The 15,890-nt window shown below is 46.9% G+C and overlaps 1 protein-coding gene across 2 annotated transcripts in view; it reads right to left on the bottom strand.

Moving 5' to 3' along the window:
* Window positions 1–15,890, bottom strand: part of LOC124622635 (transducin-like enhancer protein 4) — a 461,107-nt gene that overhangs the window by 101,304 nt on the left and 343,913 nt on the right. The gene's annotated exons all lie outside the window — the stretch shown is intronic.

Genomic DNA, 15,890 nt, shown 5'->3' with positions numbered 1-15,890 from the left:
TCCGGCTCAATACACAATGATCGATAACAGTGAACCACACGTGTGGTTTGGGCGCTTCATACTGAAGGAGGTGTTCCATGTGTAGACGAACTCTTCGAATTCGTGCTTTCATTTTTCTGAGGATTACCCCACCCACCGACGTAGTTACGTTACACACTACTCCATTACACGTTAATTTTCTGAGCCCTCTAGCGGCAGAAGGCTACGTAGAATGTTAATAACGTATGTTGTATTTGAAAAAGCTGTAAGAGTTTTCACATAAATTCGGAGGCATTTCTGCATTCGATTTCCGACTGTAAATTCGTTGACATTGCCTATATTACGTATATACTTACCACCCAACGGTGACATGTGAAAAACTTTTAACAGGACAAGGTTCGAGTACCGGTCCGCCTCAAAGTTTCATGTCTTTCTATTGGATAGTAAATCTATACCTACTACAGCCGAAGTCAACGAATTCGCAGACAGAGAATGAATTTCTACGAATTTTATTTTCCGTTTCTTTCCTAACTTTATTTTTAAAAGCTTTTTACAGCTTGGAATATGCTAACTTTTTGCTCATTATCACAGTAAAGATAATTAAAATGTCGTTTTCTAGAACAATATTTGATGTAACTGGGTCCTTTCCTCTGAACGTCTTAATTTTCGATCTATTAACTGAGATTTTAAAATTTTAAGATTCACATATATTGGGAACGAAGTATTTCGCGGCGGCACTTATGTATAAAACATTCTCGGTATTCTTGCCGCGTCAGTTCTAGATAAAATCTCGAGCTTTCGACGATTACCTCCATCGTCATCGTCAGGAGCTGACTGACTCCGCTGCTGCTATGGTAGCCTCTATATAGCCCGAAGACGGCTTATGATTGGTCGGCGGTTACGTGCTGCTGTCTCAGACGGCGTCTCTGTGTGCGCCGGTGGCGCCACCGCTTCCGTTTGAACGTAAACCTTGGAAGGAACGTCTCTGCTGCTTCTCTGCATCAAGCGCCCGTTGCCACGCACAGCTCAAATGGTATCCGCTATCGCGGTTAAAGTTCTTTTGGCTCATTCTTATTTCAACAACCTCCTTAATAACAGAATCCCAGTACGTGGAGGCATGGGACAGAATTTTAGTTTCATCGAACAATATTTTGCGTTTGTTCGTGAGGCTGTGCTCCGCAATTGCCGATTTCTCCAGCACTCTATTTTTAATATGGCGTTGGTGTTCTGCACAGCGGTCGGAAACGGTACGAATAGTCTGACCTATATAATTGCTTCCACACTCACAGGGTATATCATAAACTCCAGGGACCCTGAGGCCGAGATTGTCCTTAACAGGGCGCACCATCTCCTTAATTTTCTTAGGAGGACGAAAAAACGGTCTTATACCACGTCTACGCAGGACTCTTCCTATTTTGCTGGAAATTGCGCCACAAAAAGGAAGAACCGCAATCGGTGTTTCATCCTGTGAGGTTGCAGCATTATCACGTTTCCTTCTTTTGGAGAACGCTGGCTTTATATCGCGTGCACCATAGCCGTTCTTTCGGAACACGTTCTTCAGGTGATTAATCTCGGACCTTAAGTGGTCCTCGTCAGAAACAGTTTTGGCTCTATATACCAACGTGTTCAGAACGGCTCTCTTCTGAGCGGGATGATGGAAACTCTGTGCGTTCAGGTATAAATCGGTATGCGTCGGCTTACGGTATACAGAGTGGCCAAGACGCCCGTCCGTCTGTCGTTGTACTAAAACGTCTAAGAAAGGCAGTCTCCCTTCCTTCTCCATCTCGACAGTGAACTAGGTGTTCGAATGGATGCTGTTCATGTGTTCCATGAATTCTTTGAGAGCTTCTTCGCCGTGTGGCCAGATCATAAATGTATCGTCAACGTAACGATAAAATAAGGATGGACGGAGGGGAGCCGAATTTAGTGCACGTTCTTCAAAATTCTCCATAAAAAAATGAGCCAGTGATGGAGACGAACGGAGAGCCCATCGCCATACCGTCTGTCATTTCATAAACTTTATTACCATACAAGAAGTAGGCGGTCGTCATCACGAGCCGGAACAACTTTATAGTTTCAGGAGGAAAAAGATCCGCCAGCATTTTCAAAGTGTTCTGCACAGGAACTTTTGTGAACAGCGACACCACATCCAGGCTGACTAAAATGTCATTTGCACCAACTCTAATATCTTTGATTTTCTCAATCAACATCTGGGAGTTTTTGATTCATTCGAACATCCAGTTCACTGTCGAGATGGAGAAGGAAGGGAGACTGCCTTTCTTAGACGTTTTAGTACAACGACAGACGGACGGGCGTCTTGGCCACTCTGTATACCGTAAGCCGACGCATACCGACTTATACCTGAACGCACAGAGTTTCCATCATCCCGCTCAGAAGAGAGCCGTTCTGAACACGTTGGTATATAGAGCCAAAACTGTTTCTGACGAGGACCACTTAAGGTCCGAGATTAATCACCTGAAGAACGTGTTCCGAAAGAACGGCTATGGTGCACGCGATATAAAGCCAGCGTTCTCCAAAAGAAGGAAACGTGATAATGCTGCAACCTCACAGGATGAAACACCGATTGCGGTTCTTCCTTTTTGTGGCGCAATTTCCAGCAAAATAGGAGAGTCCTGCGTAGACGTGGTATAAGACCGTTTTTTCGTCCTCCTAAGAAAATTAAGGAGATGGTGCGCCCTGTTAAGGACAATCTCGGCCTCAGGGTCCCTGGAGTTTATGATATACCCTGTGAGTGTGGAAGCAATTATATAGGTCAGACTATTCGTACCGTTTCCGACCGCTGTGCAGAACACCAACGCCATATTAAAAATAGAGTGCTGGAGAAATCGGCAATTGCGGAGCACAGCCTCACGAACAAACGCAAAATATTGTTCGATGAAACTAAAATTCTGTCCCATGCCTCCACGTACTGGGATTCTGTTATTGAGGAGGCTGTTGAAATAAGAATGAGCCAAAAGAACTTTAACCGCGATAGCGGATACCATCTGAGCTGTGCGTGGAAACGGGCGCTTGATGCAGAGAAGCAGCAGAGACGTTCCTTCCAAGGTTTACGTTCAAACGGAAGCGGTGGCGCCACCGGCGCACACAGAGACGCCGTCTGAGACAGCAGCACGTAACCGCCGACCAATCATAAGCCGACCAATCGGAAGCCGTCTTCGGGCTATATAGAGGCTACCACAGCAGCAGCGGAGTCAGTCAGCTCCTGACGATGACGATGGAGGTAATCGTCGAAAGCTCGAGATTTTATCTAGAACTGACGCGGCAAGATTACCGAGAATATTTTATACATTCACATATATTATTTAAAAGATACATGGATTTTTGTAACTTTGTCCGATTTACTTGGAAGATAAATTGATATTTGATTGTCTGCAAACATTACGTGTGTGTGTGTGTGTGTGTGTGTGTGTGTGTGTGTGTGTGTGTGTGTGTGTGTACGCCACGCTCGCGCACTATTTGTTTCATAATTTTATACCTGGATCTACTAGTTATTTGCATTTCTTTAAATTGTCATCGATATATGTCACGTATAAAATACCGAGTCATAGGCTACATTACTGTCCAAGTCCCGTAGTTGCCACTGATACGCAGTAGTTATTTCTATACTCAGTTGACACCTCCGGCAATACTTCGGGTTTGTAATCGTTCGTGACATATTCACTGGTTCCTCGTTAAACTGTAACTATCTTGCTGGTGATCTGTGATCCTAGATCGGGTATCAAGTTGAAGATATGGAAATACGACACCCACGACGACAATGTCAGCTGAAACAGGGCGGTTTCAAAACCAAGTTTAGCACTGATGACTTGAAAACAGCTTCCATCAGTACTGTGGTTCAAATGGCTCTGAGCACTATGGGACTCAACTGCTGAGGTCATTAGTCCCCTAGAACTTAGAACTAGTTAAACCTAACTAACCTAAGGACGTCACAAACATCCATGCCCGAGGCAGGATTCGAACCTGCGAGCGTAGCGGTCTTGCGGTTCCAGACTGCAGCGCCTTTAACCGCACGGCCACTTCGGCCGGCATCATCAGTATTCTGATCTAAGTGATAAACGCGAGTAAGTTCGTATTTAACTCCAAACTTTGTCTACTTGTCGCTTGTTCTGGCAAAGGTGACAGTATGGGAAGCGTTGCGTATGACATGACAGCCCTCATTTTAGGGTTGATATTACTTGAAAAATTGCTCCGGGCGAATAACAGCCGTGGAAGATCGCGTGCACTTTTGTCCGAGAAAATAACTTACAAATGCCTCTAGGTGCCATGCTACGTACTGGTCTTGCGAAATGTTATTTACTCCCCAGTGTCATCCTTAAATTACGCCAAGTGAATGTTGTAACTAATAAGTTGTTGCAGCACATATAGTATTTGATCACGTCGTCAAAAATATGTAAGAAATAAATTTGACGGTCATAAGAATCGTTTGTTTGCCCTGCCGGATATCACCACGAGCTCGTTGATATAATGTCATCGAACACGACAGCTACTGCATACGGCTAAGATCATGCGGAGCTAGTCCGGGCCACATTCGTCCGCTCCGCGCGTGATCAGATATCAAAAATTCCGGTGGCTGGGCCCTACGCACATCCTAGCGGCTCTCTCTTCTGCGCATAGCAGCCGACAGAGGGCAGCCGAGTTTATGCCTGATAGATTCTGACGATCCAATTAAATGTGCCGAGAGGCAGGAATCCCTCCGCCCGCATAGTGCGGGAGAGGAGGGAGGATAGGAAAAAAAGGGGGAGGGACGATAAAGAAGGGCCAGACGAATGAAGGGACGCGCGTGCGGGGGACGGCGAACACTGCGCAGACGGGAGAGCGAGCTAAATGAAGTTCCTGGGGGAGCCGGCGGCCTCACCTCGCCCCCGCATACGTCAGCCTGCCCCGCACACAGCGCGCCTGCCTTTTCTTGCCTCCTTTCCTTCTCTTTTTTTATCTGCAGCCCGGAGTTCTTCACACTGCTTTCTCGCATTCGTGCCCCGCTGCAGCAATGTCACGCGGCACCACGGTTTTGTTGCGCGAGCGCGCAGAGAGAGAGAGAGAGAGAGAGAGAGAGAGAGAGGAGGCAAGCAGAGGTGAAAGACGGACGAGAGTCGCCTGCAGGGGAGGCGAGCCGAAGGGCGCAGACAGAAAGCGAGGGAGCAGCCGAGGGCCGGGGACGGAAAACTGCCGGAAATTGTTCACGTCCCCGGGGGATGGCTGCCCTGCTAGTCTGGCATAACCCTCCCCCGGGGCGCGCTGCGAGGGACGTGTGATATGACGTGAAGAAAGATACACACGGCGAGCTGTTTAAACTGCGCCACGGCAAACACGGGCCGACGCATAAAATACGACGGCCGGCGCCGGATTGGTCGCGATTTACTAGGGCGGCGGTGACGTCACGTCCGGGGAATACCCGGCCCTCGCGGCGTGACCGCACCGCGCTACGGCGGCGCGACTGGGGTTCGAAGCCGGCGACACGTGCGTGGGGCTCGTTTCAGACGGAGCATTCGTGCTAATCAATCCGCTTTCTCAACCTCATACGCAGTGCGGGCTGAGGACGTACCAGTAATCGCCGCATGTGATGGTGCTCGATGAAATGGAAGTGCGGATGGCTATAATACGCACATAAAGGACAGGAAAGTAATAGAGTGCGTCGTGGGTGTACGTGCTAGAGTGGTAAACGTTTAAGCTTGGACCAGAGGCTCTCGAAAAGATAAAGATTCTTCCCATCTCCGAGGTAAAAATAGATACAGGAGTATAAGTAAGGAGACATAGCTCCGAGGATTATAAGCATGCTTTGAGTAAGTGATTCTTGGTGTTAAATCGGGTTGTTTGTTTTATGGACGATATTTTGACGACCGACCTAATCGTCTTCTGCAGGTGGTGCAAGTTGTGCGGCTGGGCGTACTGGAGTTGGAAACGGTAACTCTGCTGAACATGCGGAAGCACGCCGTCAACCAATCACGCGAAGAAAACTGACGTATCGTAAACCTCGAGACCTCGGCAAGACTGACGAAAAGCTGCATTAGCGGCACAGGTCTGCGAGTGGGTGCGCAACGTGGAGAGGTGCGAGAAACCTTTGATACGTCATGTTACAGTTGACTGTTTAAAGTCAGATATACAAATGTGATCAAATGTATCCGGTCAATTATCAGCGGACCTTAACATGGCGTGTGTCCACCCTTCTTCGCCTTTATGACGACTTTAACTTCCACTGAGGTGTCTCAATGTCTGTAGATCAGTGGCAGACCAATATTCCTCGAGAGCGGAAGCCCGAGGAGGTAGTGATGTTTGTACGCCGCGTTCTGGAACGAAGTCTACTTTCTAATTCACCCCAGAGGTATTCCACTGGGTTCTAGTCAGGACCCTGCGCGCGCCAGTCTACTTCAGGGATGTTATTGTCCACAAACCGTAGTGTCTGATGGATGCTGCATTATGACAGGGTGCATCGTCGAGGTGATGCAATGACTCTTCGTCTCTGAACTGTTGTTCTGCTGTACGCAGCACAGGACGCTGTAAAATGCCTTTCACATCTTTCCACGTTTCGTATTTCCTTAAGCGCAATGAGGGGAGCCCAACGTAGCCGCGAAATACAGCCCCACCGAGCGATACACCTTTTCCAGAGTTCACTGTCGGCGGTTCACGTAATTGTGTGTGACGTTCTCCGTGCATTGGCCATACCCAAATCCTTCCGTTTGATTGCTGCAGGTTATACCGTGCTTCAAACCACTCGTTTCCAGACACCCACTGTTCGTGGCCGTCGCCCCTCACAGCAGTTCAACCGTCGATTAGCACCGATTTCAGAAATTCGTGGCTTATGAGGAACTTCTCGACCACTCTAGCGCCTTAACTACCTAAGCACACTCGTCGTGTTATCTGGACCGGTAATAGCACTCTGGAACTTTCAACTGATTTCGCTGTCTTTTTACAATCAAACCCCGCAAGGATCGATTGTTCCGGTCCGTCACTATCTGAGATCTGGATAGTCTGGGTTCAGCTGTGGTTATTCGTTCGCGTTTCCACTTCACAGTCACATCATCAGTAGTCGAGTTGTCCAGTTATAGAAGGGTCGAAACGTTCCCAATGGATGTGTTACTCAGGCGATACGCAATGACTAGTTCAAGTTGGAAGCCACTGTCCTCTACAGGCCGATCCGTTCTCCTGTCATTACTTCTGTAATGGCAACGTGGCACTCCCCGCCCCCCTTTTATACTGGCGGGTTCGCTTCTCGAAACACGTACGAAGTGTGCTCCAGTTTAAGGGATCACGGCAGGAAAGTCGCTGGGGAAGCTCCTGGTACGAATGTGAAGGATGCAGCAGTTACGCTCAAACAAAGAGGACAGATAACTAGCTGAAGACTCTGACCAATGATAACAAGCGTCAAGCCGCCCTTATGTCTGATGACCGAATCGAGTTTTACCGCCACAGCGAGAATTTAACTGAACACAGCTGCAGTGATCATTGGCTGTAAGGCCAGATTTGTGTACGTAACCTGTGAACTAAGGAGTAAGAAGCATTGGCTTTGCGTGCGCTGTAATGCCCTGTTGCCCTCCACACTAGACAGCATTTTATCGGTAAGCGTGCGAGGTTAAAAAAAAAAAAAAAAAAGAAGAAAAGTCATCGCCGGCGCTGGGGCGAAGTGCGAACGGATGGCGGTGCCCGCCGCACAATGGGCCGGCAGATCTGATAGCGGCGCGCGGCCAGCCAATCGCCCGTTTCCGCCAGATAGGAAAGAGAACAATGGCGGCCAAGCAGCGATAGCCCTTAAATTACCGCCCGGCGGAGCGGAAAAAAAGCCGGCCGCTTATAATTACCGCGATAGCCATCGCTATCTGCTGTGACACCGGCGCAGCGCCCTCCATCCCGTGTCCTCTCTCGGCCTGCCCCATTCTTCCCGGCCCATTTCTTTTTAATTGTGTTTTGTCCCAATTACCGGCGCCCACGGACACGCAGCTAGCTGCCGGTCACGCCCCCGCCCACGCCCGCGCCAGGCCGTAAATCTCAATTTGCGGACCTGCACGGCAGATTACGAGGCAGCCGCCGCCGCCGCCACACGCCCGCCCGGGAAATGACAGTGGAGCACTTGCGGCTCGCGGGCCTCCGGCGGCGACCAAATGTCGACAGCCGCGCCGCCTCGGCACGTCGCTACAGTGCGCCTCAGGCAGGTGGCCGAGGTGCTGCACTCACATTCGGGAGGATATGTCTTCGAACCCCTGCCCGGCCCTACCACTTTAGCATATCTGCTCGTCCCACTTGTCACTACAGGAGGACGCTGGCAGGTAACTTCAGGACAAATCCGTCACCCTTTGGAATGGCAATCCGAGCTCGCCTAAGGCTGTAATGGACCTGCAGTCGAGTTACATCGCGTCTACCTCCCTTCCGTCACGGTAGCTTCACAGGAGGGGGAGGTAACATTAGCTCGAGTCCCATCGACGACAAGGTCATTAGAGACGCAGCAGAAGCTCGGGCTCTGGAGAGATGGAGAAGGAAATTGGCCGTTTACTCGGAAAGAAACCATCCCAGTCAGAACCGTTGGCGTTTTTCTCGCCCTAGGTAAGAATTCAAAACTGACGTCCTCATTTTCTGGGAACAGTCCTAAATTTTTATGCTTTGCCATCAATTATTTTAAAACAAACTGAGGACAACAAATGTCCTCAGTTTCCTAGTTTTTGTCCTCAATTCTTGAAGTTTCCCAAAATAACTGAAAAAAGGAACAAAGTGCTGAACATTTTTAACCAGAACAGAATATACAAGTGCAACCAAATTTGGTGTCAAAATGGTTCAAACGGCTCTGAGCACTATGGCATTTAACTTCTGAGGTGATCAGTCCCCTAGAACTTATAACTACTTAAACCTAACTAATGTAAGGACATCACACACATCTATTTTTACTGTTATTTTCAAATCTTTTCTTTTTTGCTAAAAATTCGGTGTTATATAAAGAGCGGTAATGGCCACGCTTTCGAGCACCGTATTCTGGCAAAGGATTCTTATTAGGGAGCAGTGGGGTTCAGATTCTCCCTACTACTTCCAGATACAGCTCATCCGTGGCCTCCCTATTTCAAAGGCAACTGCCTAGACAGATGCTTTCTACGGAAAGGACGCGCTCGATTTCCTTCCTCAAGCCGACGCTGCGTCGAGTCCCTTAGGACCACGTCGTCCACGTGAGTTAACCCTAATCTTCCTACATTTGTTTGTTCTTTGGGTGCGCTGCATCAGCTTCGGCGAATTTAACCTACACTGTGACATTTCCATCTCCGAAAATAAGTGTGCTCCGGGAGAGCGGTTTACAGACCAACTTCGGAGGAGCATCAGTACTGTTCACACAGAATACGTTTTTGTCTGTCAGTAGGCAAGAACGTGCTTTTGTTACTAAATGTTTGAAAGGCACATTCACTGCGTTTCCGAGAAGTTGTGTAAACAATGGAAAGGAGAGGAAAATAGCTTCTGAGACCTGCCGCGACAGGAGAACGTCGAACAATAAATAGCTAATGAAGAAGTACTGAGTCGAATCGGCGAGAAAATAAATTTGCGGTACAACTTAGCTAAAAGAACGGATACCTCACCAGGACACTTCCCGAAGGATCAAGGATGACTGAAATAAGCAAATTCAGACTGATGTTGGCTGCAGTAGTTATTCAGAGCCGGAGTGGCCGTGCGGTTCTAGGCGCTACAGTCTGGAGCCGTGCCACCGCTACGGTCGCAGGTTCGAATCCTGCCTCGGGCATGGATGTCTGTGACGTCCTTAGGTTAGTTAGGTTTGAGTAGTTCTAAGTTCTAGGGGACTGATGACCTCAGAAGTCAAGACGCACAGTGCTCAGAGCCATTTGAACCATTTTGAAGTTATTCAGAGATTCATCCGGCATTGCTGTAGTCTGGGGAATTGCAACGTTAGTTGCGTGTGGGGTGTAGTATTCCCTGTCTTTTTTTATTACATATCTTGAATATTTTAAAATCGAAATTAATGTAGTTGAAAGTAATGTAGCTGAAATTAAGGTAGAGTTATAGGTCCTCTGCTGTTCCTTATCCATATAAACGATTTGGGAGACAATCTGAGCAGCCGTCTTCGGTTGTTTGCAGATGATGCTGTCGTTTATCGACTAATAAAGTCATCAGAAGATCAAAACAAACTGCAAAACTATTTAGAAGAAATATCGGAATGGTGCGAAAAGTGGCAGTTGACCTTAAATAACGAAGAGTGTGAGGTCATCCACATGAGTGCTAAAAGGAACTCAAACTTCGGTTACACGATAAATCAGTCTAATCTAAAAGCCTTAAATTCAACTAAATACCTATGTATTACAATTACGAACAACTTAAATTGGAAGGAACACAGAGAAAATGTTGTGGAGAAGGCTAACCAATAACTGCGTTTTATTGGCAGAACACTTAGAAAATGTAACAGACCTACTAAGGAGACTGCCTACACTACGCTTGTCCGTCCTCTTTTAGAATACTGCTGCGCGTTGTGGGATCCTTACGAGATAGGACTGACGGAGTACATCGAAAAAGTTCAAAGAAAGGCAGCACGTTTTGTGTATTATCGCGAAATATGGGAGAGAATGTCACAGAAATGATACAGGATTTCGGATGGACATCATTAAAAGAAAGGCGTTTTTCGTTGCGACAGAATCTTCTCAAATTCCATTCACCAACTTTACACAGTGACAATAATATAATGGGATATTACCTATTAATTATTAGCCACATACCAGATACAAATACTGAGGAAAACTTTTCATTCAGTGTAACATATTCACTGGCAAGGAAAGGCTTCTTACAGTTACTCACAAACCGGTAAAGAACATCTTTAATTGGAGCCAATTTTACTACTTCCTTCTTGGCAGTTCCAATATCTTGCTCATCAAAACTAGAGCAGCGCAATCTTCGGAGGGATATAGTAGTTCAATCAGATGCCCAAAGGTCTGCCAGAATCATTCTACTTGTCTTGTAGGTTCCTGCTAAATGCAGAACCACACTGCCATTATTTCGTGATCCGTTATAGATTTTAGTACGTTTTCTTGTGAATACCTCTCTATGACCGTGCGCTTATTTGTAAACAAATCAATTTGTTCTGTAATATCAAAAAATATAAAGAGATTGGAACACTTTAGTGACACAGCACGTTGTCTGTCATCTTCAATGACGCCTGGGGAGTTGGGTAATAATACTGGGTAACTTTCTTCTAACATTGGGGCGTGGAAATTGTTTTCTCCATTTAGTCGTTCCATCTTTCCCGAGATATAAATTATCACTGACCTCAGTTTCATCGTTTCGATGTCCTTCCTGCTCTGCTAATGTGTCGTGATCATTGACAATAACAGCATCGTCTTCATCTCCGTCATCGGAATCTATTGGTCCCCATCGAGTACGTGATCAATCAATGATCGAACTTTTGTCGCCTTATGGCCCATAACAAACCATATATAACAATATTTGCTACGAATTTTACGACAGCATATCATGCAAAATTCAAAAATGCAGTGAAATGGCTATGTTGACTTTTTATTCTTATGGGAAGAGAGTGGTGTGTTGAGGTTTCACGAACACCAGCATCTCACTAAGTTCTATTCTCAACTGAAGTTACAAAAACGCATTTATACCATACTACTGACGTCCCGTAGCATCTACAAGGAACTACAACTACAAGGAACTACAAAGCAGTGTGACAATGCCATCTAGCAGAATACAGAAATTCGTCGTAAGGGGAGTACCACATCACTGCCGGTTTACGAGACCTCGACAGGTAGATTACCACGTATCGCTGCATACAAATAGTCTTCGTACTGAAGGCCATGATAACGATAACAACAACAAAAACGCTACCATCACAACCACCACCACCACCACCACGTCCATTAGCAGGACAGACCCTAGGTGCAATCTTTGGGATTTAACCTGTCATTATTTAAGATGTCACGAAGTGATTAGGTTTACCGAGTACAGCTGAAGGAATTGGCCGCCGCTTAATGTTTTAAGAATGTGTGGTGTTCCTGCAATACGAACGCAGTGGGTTATCGCTGCCCCTTAACACAATCACAGGGCACGGCCCTGTCCCAGCCGGCTGACGTAGTGAGGGAAACAAGAGACGAAGTGGAGGCGTGCACCGGACGCGGCCGCTGAGCTGCGAAACGACGCGAGAAGGCCGGCCGTGCGCTGTGGGAACGGCCGCCGGCCCGTATCCAGTGGCGACGCGGCGGCGGCGGCGGCGGCGGCCGGCTCTCGTTTCGCGCCGTCGCCAGAGGTGTACAAACCCTCCTTCCAGCCTGCCTGCCCCTATTTCCGCCGCAACCGTTAAAGCAGCTCGAGGTAGCGCATCGGAGACTCGAGAGTACGTGTGTACTGAAGGCAGGAGAGCTCGGGTTTCCGGAAGCCTGGCAAGATTCTCGAGACCCGTTCGGCCTGCTCCACTCGACAACAGGTTGCTCTATCGTCCCGACAAGACTAGCCGCGTATGTGTTTGCTTAGGTACTTTCAATGCGGCTCATTTATCGCAACGCTGGGAGCAGCAAAATGACCGAGCCAGACTTGAAGGAGACTGAGAAAAAGATACCAGACTTGAAGGAGACTGAGAAAAAGATAAGAAATGGGGAATAACATACCAGCCACAAACGGAGCGCAAGTCCAGCAGGGTAAAAGTTGTCGGGTGTTTATTCAGACACTTTCAGATAAATCGGTAGCTGTCTCGCAATGCAAATTGTGTAGAAAGTTAGTAAACTGTCGTTCGGGAATTTCGTGTACGTTACGACATATTTGTGAATTTGACCATCAGTTTCCTCAGTCCATAAATATTGTGAAAGAGGTCAAAGTCTCGGCGTCTGACAAGGATGTGGAAACGCGTACCGAGGACCTGAGGCCATTTAGGACTTTCTAAGCTTGGGGCAAACGTTGGCTGCAATAGGGAAAAAACCATTACGCAGTGGATATTAAAAACCATAATCTGGTGATATGCAACAAAGTGCGAAGAAAGTTTAGTATGGAAGTAAAGCTGGTTCCTTCAGACATGCCTTTTCAGATTAACGTGAAATAGAAAACGAACTTCGTCTTTGCTAAAATGCGTTGGAGCATTTAGAATGAACTATTTTGGCCACTTAGGATTAATTCAGCGAATCGGCACTACACATCTCGGACAAAGTAATTAAAACTGGTATAACTGGGTCACATTTGGCTGCAACACACTAAGGTTGCAGGATAATAGATATCTTGAGATCCTTAGGTGCAGAGGATCTCGACTTTCAGAGATGGCCCTGTTTAATACAGAAAAAATACACGGCAGGTCACCTGATGATGGTTCGAATCCAGCATAGCCTGTGCTAGCCGAAAGTGGGTGAAGTTGCAGAGAAAACCATTCACATCGAAATAAATAAGCTCGAAATACGCCAAAAAGGAGAAACAGGACAAAAAAAATCCACCACTGTATGTCCTACAGTGACCCATAAGATAAATATATTTCAGTGAGCCTCGTTTTGTGATACTCAGGTAAAACCCTACTCATAAATCTACAATGAAAGCGTACAGAACGAATTGCTACGAACGTAGCATTGTGGGAAGACGGGCAGGCATGCAAGATTCCTTCAGTGTGCTTCAGTTGGACACATCTTGGCTTTGATGGAAGTAAAGCAGGCTACCCGTTCGGCTGATAGCGAGCGGCAACTTGCCTGTCTGGTTAACAGGCAAGCATGGGTCGGTTAAAAGCGGAATTTGTGCGCCTCTGCCCGTCACCCATAGACTGCTTCAAAACGGTACGAGTGGCGCCATCTTTTCCACTCACTTGCAACAAAAAGACGGGTTGTATGAGCTAGAGAGAGAAATCTGAGAATCGTTGGAGAGCGTTTGAAGTGTCTTGCGAGTTTTAGCATGGCGCAGGCGCTTGTGTAATATTATCCCCTTCACTGTTAGTTTTCCTTTGATCTAAAACAATTCTCTTCCTCTGCGAGTGGTCATGTGTGTGTTACGTCGTTTAACTGTGTTAATGTGTGTTTAATTAATATGTAACAGAGGTGAACGTTTAATTATGGTGTTTATCTAATCCGTGGGTAGTTGGTAGAGGCGTGACCGGGGTGGGTGAAAATGAGCGGACATTGAATGCAAAGTAGTGAAATGCAAAGTGCTATCGACAGGGGATGTCAAATTGATTCCATATTTTTAGATTTCCAGAAGGCTGTCGACACCGTTCCTCACAAGCGTCTTCTAACCAAACTCCGTACCTACGGAGTATCGCCTCAGTTGTGCGACTGAATTCGTGATTTCCTGTCAGAAAGGCCGCAGCTCGTAGTAATAAGACGGAAAGTCATCGAGTAAAACAGAAGTAATATCTGGCGTTCCCCAAGGAAGTGTTGTAGGACCTCTATTGTTCCTGATCTATATTAACAATCTGAGTAGCCGTCTTACATTGTTTGCAGATGATACTGTCATTTACCGTCTTGTGAAGTCATCAGATGATAAAAACGACTTGCAAAATGATTTAGATAAGATATCGGTATGGTGCGAAAAGTGGCAATTGATCATGAATAAGGAAAAGTGTGAAGTTATTCACATGAGTACTAAAAGAAATCAGCTAAATTTCTATTACGCGTAAAGTCACACAAATCTGAACGCTGTAAATTGAACTAAATACTTAGGGATTACAATTACAAATAACCTAAATAGGAACGATCGCATAGATAATGTTGTGGGTAGAGCAAACCAAAGACAGCGATTCATTGGCAGAACACTTAGAAGGTGCAACAGGTCTACTAAAGAGACTGCTTACACCACGCTTGTCCGCGCTATTCTGGAGTATTGCTGTGCGGTGTGGGATCCGCATCAGGTGGGACTGACGGATGACATCGAAAAAGTACAAAGAAGGGCAGTTTGTTTTGTATCGTCGCGAAATAGGGGAGATAATGTCACAGACATGATACGTGGAGAGACAATCATTACAACAAAGGCGTTTTTCGTTGCGACGGCATCTTCTCATGAAATTTTCAATCACCAGTTATCTCCTCCGATTGCGAAAACATTCTGTCGGCATCCAACTACATAGCCGGCCGGTGTGGCCGAGTGGTTCTAGGCGCTACAGTCTGGAACCGCGCTACCGCTACGGTCGCAGGTTCGAACCCTGCCTAGGTCATGGATGTGTGTGATGTCCTTAGGTTAGTTAAGTAGTTCTAAGTTCTAGGGGATTGATGACCTCAGAAGTTAAGTCCCATAGTGCTCAGAGCCATTTTTGAACCACCTACATAGGGAGAAATGATCATCACGATAAAATAAGAGAAATCAGAGATCGCACAGAAAAATTTAAGTGCTCGTTTTTCCCACGTGCCTTTCGAGAGTGGAACGATAGAAAAATGGTTCAAATGGCTCTGAGCACTATGCGACTTAACTTCTGAGGTCATCAGTCGCCTAGAACTTAGAACTAATTAAACCTAACTAACCTAAGGACATCACACACATCCATGCCCGAGGCAGGATTCGAACCTGCGACCGCAGCGGTCGCTCGGCTCCAGACTGTAGCGCCTAGAACCGCACGGGCACTCCGGCCGGCGGAACGGTAGAGAGACAGCTTGATGGTGGTTCATTGAACCATCTGCCAGGCACTTTATTGTGAATAGCAGAGTAATCACGTAGAAGTAGAAATGCAGAGTGTGTTAGAGGAAACGGATGAGGACCAAGAGGTGAAATAAAGGGAGGGAGGGAGGGAGGGAGAGGGTGGGAGGGAGGGAGGGGGACAGAGGGAGGGAGGGAGGGGGAGAGAGAGAGAGAGGGGGGGGAGGGAGAGGGGGAGAGAGGGAAGGAGGGGGAGAGAGAGAGAGAGAGAGAGAGAGAGAGAGAGAGAGAGAGAGTGTGTAAATATCTTCCATTACAGGAATCTGATGATGATTTGTTCCAATAAATCGAAAAGTTTGGTGAAAGGAGGTCTTATTTTCTTG

Source organism: Schistocerca americana, chromosome 7 (genome assembly GCF_021461395.2).
Source record: "Schistocerca americana isolate TAMUIC-IGC-003095 chromosome 7, iqSchAmer2.1, whole genome shotgun sequence".
Taxonomy (NCBI): domain Eukaryota; kingdom Metazoa; phylum Arthropoda; class Insecta; order Orthoptera; family Acrididae; genus Schistocerca; species Schistocerca americana.
This window is presented reverse-complemented; position numbering and strand designations above follow the sequence as displayed.